Raw genomic sequence first — 5,886 nt, 5'->3', positions numbered from 1 at the left:
GCAAAGCAGCAATCGTCTCGGATTCAAGGCATTGAAGAGCTCAAGCCAATGGCATACATGATATATTTCAGTTTTGAGATCTGAGAGTACAGTATGTAAATGGTTTCCACTACCTTTTCCAATCACTTATAGCAATTCAGGTGAACATGTGTAGCATCGATAAGATGGAATAAAAGACAAGAACATGAAAGAAACTTTTTGACTCCCAACCTATGTCACAAGGTTCGTCGAACTTTAATTTCAAGTTTCGAATTTTGGTGAACCTTAAAAAAAATTTGAGGTTCAGGAATCTCATCAAACTTCAAAGCCATTGACGAAGTCCATAGACCAAAACTCATAACTTCATGTCACAACTCAAGCTTGTAATTTATCCTTGCAGTTTCCATGTCCATGATAGCATGCATTTTTGATGTTCACTGATGTTGATTTCTTACTATTTTATCCTATAATTCATTATATATATATATATATACACGAACCTAATGGCGAACCTCATCCGAAAATTCAAACTCAAGCCAAACCTAGTCATTGTCGAACCCGAACAATGTGACATTGCTCCCAACAACTTCCAAATGAATGATAGCTTTCAGGCTTCAGCATATTCAGTCTCAAAAGGGGGCTTGATAAAGAGGTTTATTTGTAACCATCCACAATTTGAAAGATGCCAAGCATTTCTCCATCGAGGAAGATAGCATCAGCATAGAATTCTGAAACAGAAATGGTCCTTCATTTTGACTTTTAACTCCCAAGATCTTCCAAATGAACTGATAGCTTTCAGCATATTATGTCTCAAAGGGGCTTGATAAAGAGGTTTATTTGTAACCATCCATTAGATGAAAGATGCTCAGCATTTCTTCATCAAGGGAGCCAGCATCACCGGAGAATTCTGAAACAGAAATGGTCCTTTCATTTTGTACATAATTCTAATCATTGTGTTATGTGGCCCTTCATTTTGTACATAATCCTAATCAATGCCTTATGTAACTTAATGGTGTAAAATCATACATTGTAAAATTGTCATCAGATTTATCTTCAAGCATGAAATCTTGAGTATGAGATAGAAACTTTGTAACAATTGTACTTTTATGTACGGGTGAGACTCTCCGATGAGGCTCAAAACAAACTATGTACCTCAGTTTCTTGCTCCAGAAGGCCATACAAGTATTTTGGCTTTTATTTGACAAAAACAAAACTATTGGGCTCAGGGTGCTGACCTTCCATGTGTCCTAGAACATGACAAAGGGATTCAAAATTCAAATCCTAACTCCAAGAAATTTGATACAAGTTGATAATACTAAAGTCTCACCTTAAGAATATATTTACAAATAAAATGACTAGGACTGATGTTTGTATTCAGCCTTGAACTTGGTCCTCGAAGGAGCTTTGCACTCATTATTTTTGTTCTTCATTATGGCTTGTTCATGTCTGATCCATTTCTGCTTCTTCTGCTCTGATTTCTCCTCCTCTGATATAGATTCTTCCTTGATGGTTGGCAACAACATCATTGTTGTTGCCATACCAGAATTCACTTGGGCTTGACCTGTACTGTTATTTATTGCCACAGCTACCGTTGATGCATCCGATCTCCCATTCAATGCCCGGTGATTATCACCTCCTGTAGTCAATAACAATGACATATGTAAGAAATGAATACCGTCAAATTTTAGTTTGGTGTATACATATACACACATATAACCCATTGAATAGTACAATTTAAGAGAGTCATAATCTAGAACTAAATCCCATGACAGGGAATTTGGTTGGAGGGTTTACTTTATTCTGGGCATTTTTTTGGTTAACAAATTTAATGTAATAATGGAGGGAATCATGTTGAAAAAACCTTTATGATTAATGAATTTAATTCTGCAGGAAGAATTGGCAACAAATAATCCATCAAATTCTGGTAGTCAATCTCCATGCTAGCTACTATGATTCCGTGCTCGGTATTTCTACTATGGACTCTGTTGTCTCTGCACCTGGTGGTACGTTTGAATAACATCTTCATATATTCTACTTGTACCCTACTTCAAAGATTTCCCTCAAATTTGAAACGTAAGTAATGGATAAAATTGGGTTAGAGTGATATATAAATACAAACCTGCCTTAGATGCAAATGAAGATAACTCGAGCTGATGGGATTTCCCGTTTGCATATGCATTTTTTGCATAATCCTGATGATTCTGGGGGCTTATTGCAGTTGCCCCTGCAGAGCCTTCACTCACGGTTTCCCACTCTGATTCAGCTTCCCCTTCTTGTGCTTCTGATGGCAAAGAAGAAGAAGATGATGACGACTCAGATTGATTGTGATCCCCGTTGAAGACCGATATATTTCCATGTTTTTGAGCAGCATCAATGAAGAGCCAAGCTGCATGCATCTGCTTCCTCACCATTTGGGCAGCGTAATAAGGGATCTTAACATATTTTTATCAGTGTAGCCATTCAAGATGGAGCACTCGTTGATGAACATAATAGCATCAAGCAAACTCTCCTTGGCCAAGCCTTTCATGTCATAGGCTTGAGCTCTTCTCCACAGGCTCTTGCTGTGGCTGTTGACCGGGTTGGAAATGGAAAGTGCTCTGGTTGTATCACTGATTGCCCAGTCTGAGTCATGTAGAAGAAGATGGCATTGTGCTCTGTTACTGTAGAGAACCACTCTTTCCTTCCTAATCTTCAAGGGGCACAAGGCTAAGGCCTCTGTGTACTTAGACACAGCTCCTTTGAGGTCCCCAGTCGAGAATTGTGTATTCCCTTCCAGTTTTACCACCATAGCTGCTGCTCTTTTTACACGCAGATCCTCTTTCGACATTCTTTGTTCCCATTTCATTCGTTGTCTTAAGCTCCAGAGCTCATCCAGAAATTGCCTGGTAATTGATGAAGCCCTCTTGGAAGAGTTATGTGTATGTGAATTTGCACGTTTATGTTGTTTGAGTAGGACCTCTGTAATCATCTCCCCGACCCTTTTTTGGTCTCCTAAGGTCTCCATCTCTGCCAAATCTACAAGAGCTACTATGGCTTTGTCAATCACCTGTTTAAAAGAAATACTAAATCAGCATGCCAAGCAGCAAGGTAGCTAACATAGAAAGCACGCTGATATGGGCCTCCCAAGCTATGGTGAGAATATGGGTGCCTAATACTGAATCAGCGTGCCAAGCAGCAAGCTAGCTAACATATAAAGCAGGTTGATATGGGACTCCCAAGCCATGGTGAGAATATGGGTGTCTAATAATAAATCAGCATGTCAAGCAGCAAGCTAGCTAACATAGAAAGCAGGCTGATATGGGCCTCCTAAGCCATGGTGAGAATATGGATGTCTCATACTAAATCAGCATGTGTAGCAGCAAACTTCGTCAATCATTTGTTTAAAAGAAATACTAAATCAGCAAGCCAATCAACAAACAAGCTAACATAGAAAGCAGGTTGATCTGGGTATTCTAAGCCATGGTGAGAATGTGCATGCCTACTAAGCAAGGAGTTATGACGAAGCCTCCAGTTTCACTAGCTCAAAATCAAAATGAACAAATGGAAAGGGAAAAAACTAGGGCGAAAAGAATTGTGAATTTGACCTTACCTTACTTCGCGTGTCATGATCCTGAAGCAGAAGTAGCAGGCACTCAATTGCCATGTATTGCCAATCATCTGAAGACCGCGCGGTATTACAAAGCCAATCGACGATCTCCCCACAATCTGCAATGAAGCTTTTGCCCACTTTGTGATAACACAGAATCCTCAGAAGCCCAACACCAGCAGGAGAATTCTCATTCACCAGGCCACCCCACATCTTGGGCAGCTTCTTCAGAAAACCAGGCTTGCAAATGAAGGGAACGAACTTATCCCTGTAGGCAAAGCAATTGAGCAGATGTAGAGACCAGCATTGCAGCTGACTTGCCCATTCCTCAGCCTTCCTGTTCTCCATCTCCGTCCCGCCCATCCCTCTGGTCAACAAATCACAATGATACCGCAGCCTCTTGCTTGGCGGGCATTGCAGGAATTGTGTATAGACAATCTCCAAACACCTGGATGACAATTCCATGGCCAATTCTACAATCTCTTTGCACACAGAGACTGCAATAAACGTGGTCTGGTAAGTAGCCAAATGTCCCAGAGCCCTCACTGCGACTCTCTGCTCTACCCACGTCATTCTCCCCCTCATAAGCTCAACCAAAGGTTGAACCACTCCTGCTTCCACTGCCATCTCAGCGAATTCCTCCACATTCATGCAGTAGGATCCAATTATATGAGCAGCATAGTAAGGAATATACACATTCTGGTCCCTCAAAAGCCATCTCCTGTCCTTAAGCCCCTTCTTGATCAGACATGCCATGCACTCCATGATGCCCAATTTTGGGAATTCTGGATCATTGGGCTCTGCCATTGCTATATTCCACAGCCCACTCATCACCAGCACTTGCCCCTGCTCGTTCCTGGATGGCATTTCCTTGAAGTATTTGGCGATGGCGGCGTGCCGCTTGACAGCATTCTGCTCCTTCATGATGCAGAAGAAGCAGGCCGATGCAGGGCTGCACATGTCCAGCTTAGGACACACCGTATTGCTGTGCAGGCCCTTCTTCTTCCCCATATAGTGGAGGATTGGTCTTGACTGAAAGCACCTGAAAGGCGCTACCAGGTTAGTCCTGGCCGAAAGGTTAATCTAGTTGATTCTGAAAACCAAATTGGTCTTCAAAGCTCAAAAAAGCTAGTCTAAAAGACCTTATTGGATTGGTCCTGACTGAAAGTTTCACCAAGTTAGTACTGGAAGGCCTTCGCACTGAAGGTCCTGCCTGAGAGGCATTATTGGATTGGTCCTGGTCCTGACTGTTCTGAAAGGCCTTATTGTAGTGGTCCTCACTGAGAATTGTTTTCTATTTTGAAGCTCAACCTCGACATAACTGTCCTTATTAGGCACCCACGTCGCCCTGACTCTCAGGCCACATACAAATTATATGAAATGATCAATCTCCAATTACAGCAAATTGAAAAGCCACTGCTGTGCCACTGAAAGCAAGTAAACCAACAACCGCCTGAAGACTTTTGGGAGGTCTCTGTTACTGTTCATAACAATGACCTTTCCCTGTATTGTGACAATGGGCACTACCAAATTTAGCTTGTAGCCATTTCCAACCCTACCCATAACATTTCCCACTATCACAGTCCATTATTTCTTTAATCAAATTCCTCCATGCGCCCACAATCCGTTTTCCAAGGCATCCTTGTTTGACTTAAACAATACCAGTACATCTCTGACTGTATATCAAAATATTGTGTATCAGACGACTAGTATTGCTTTCAGCATATGGGTTGCTCGAGACAAATACTGCACATATGATATGTATATTCATTGAAAACCATGAAACCAAACAATGATGCATATGCGTTGAAAACCATGACAACAGGATAATGGCTCACTGAATTCCCCAGGAGAGGAATTATATGGAATTTGATGGAATAGGACTGTTGGATAGCCATGCCCATGCTTGCTTCTAGAAGCCCATTCACTCCTACCTGTAACGATGGGATTTGTTTATAGTGGCCCTCGCACCAGATGTTATCTCTTCTGAAATTACAGAGGAATAAAATTTTCCCATTTGTGAACAAATGGGAAAGTGTTGCGTGAGTGCATGCATTCACATTTCTTGTTGGTTCGGGCAAAAGATGCCTTTTCATCATCCTCGTCATTTTCATTTTATTTCCTGTAGCTTGCAGTGCCACCATCAAGTTTTGTCGCCATCAACAAAAAGCAAAGAATATGGCAGTTCATTGGTTGCAGGGGATTCTCTTTTTATTTTCTTTATTCTATTTTTGTAAAGGGACCTGTTGTTAAAGCCATGATGGCAATCAGGCTCACCACACCCATAATATAAGTGTATATAAGTGTGTTTTGTTGAGAGA

General features: G+C 41.3%; 1 pseudogene across 1 annotated transcript; it reads right to left on the bottom strand.

Moving 5' to 3' along the window:
• Positions 1-620: 620 nt before the first annotated feature.
• LOC149138950 (uncharacterized) lies at positions 621-5,612 on the bottom strand (annotated as a pseudogene). Its single transcript, XR_016264618.1, has 3 exons — positions 3,569-5,612; positions 2,099-3,025; positions 621-1,615 (listed from the first exon to the last, which is right to left on the bottom strand). The product of XR_016264618.1 is annotated as an uncharacterized LOC149138950 (transcript).
• Positions 5,613-5,886: the final 274 nt, after the last annotated feature.

This window comes from Pinus tabuliformis, chromosome X (genome assembly GCF_031772625.1).
Source record: "Pinus tabuliformis cultivar Carrire ecotype Pingquan chromosome X, CPIR1, whole genome shotgun sequence".
NCBI lineage: Eukaryota > Viridiplantae > Streptophyta > Pinopsida > Pinales > Pinaceae > Pinus > Pinus tabuliformis.
The sequence above is the reverse complement of the archived record's forward strand: the minus strand, read 5'-3'. Positions and strand labels throughout refer to the sequence as shown.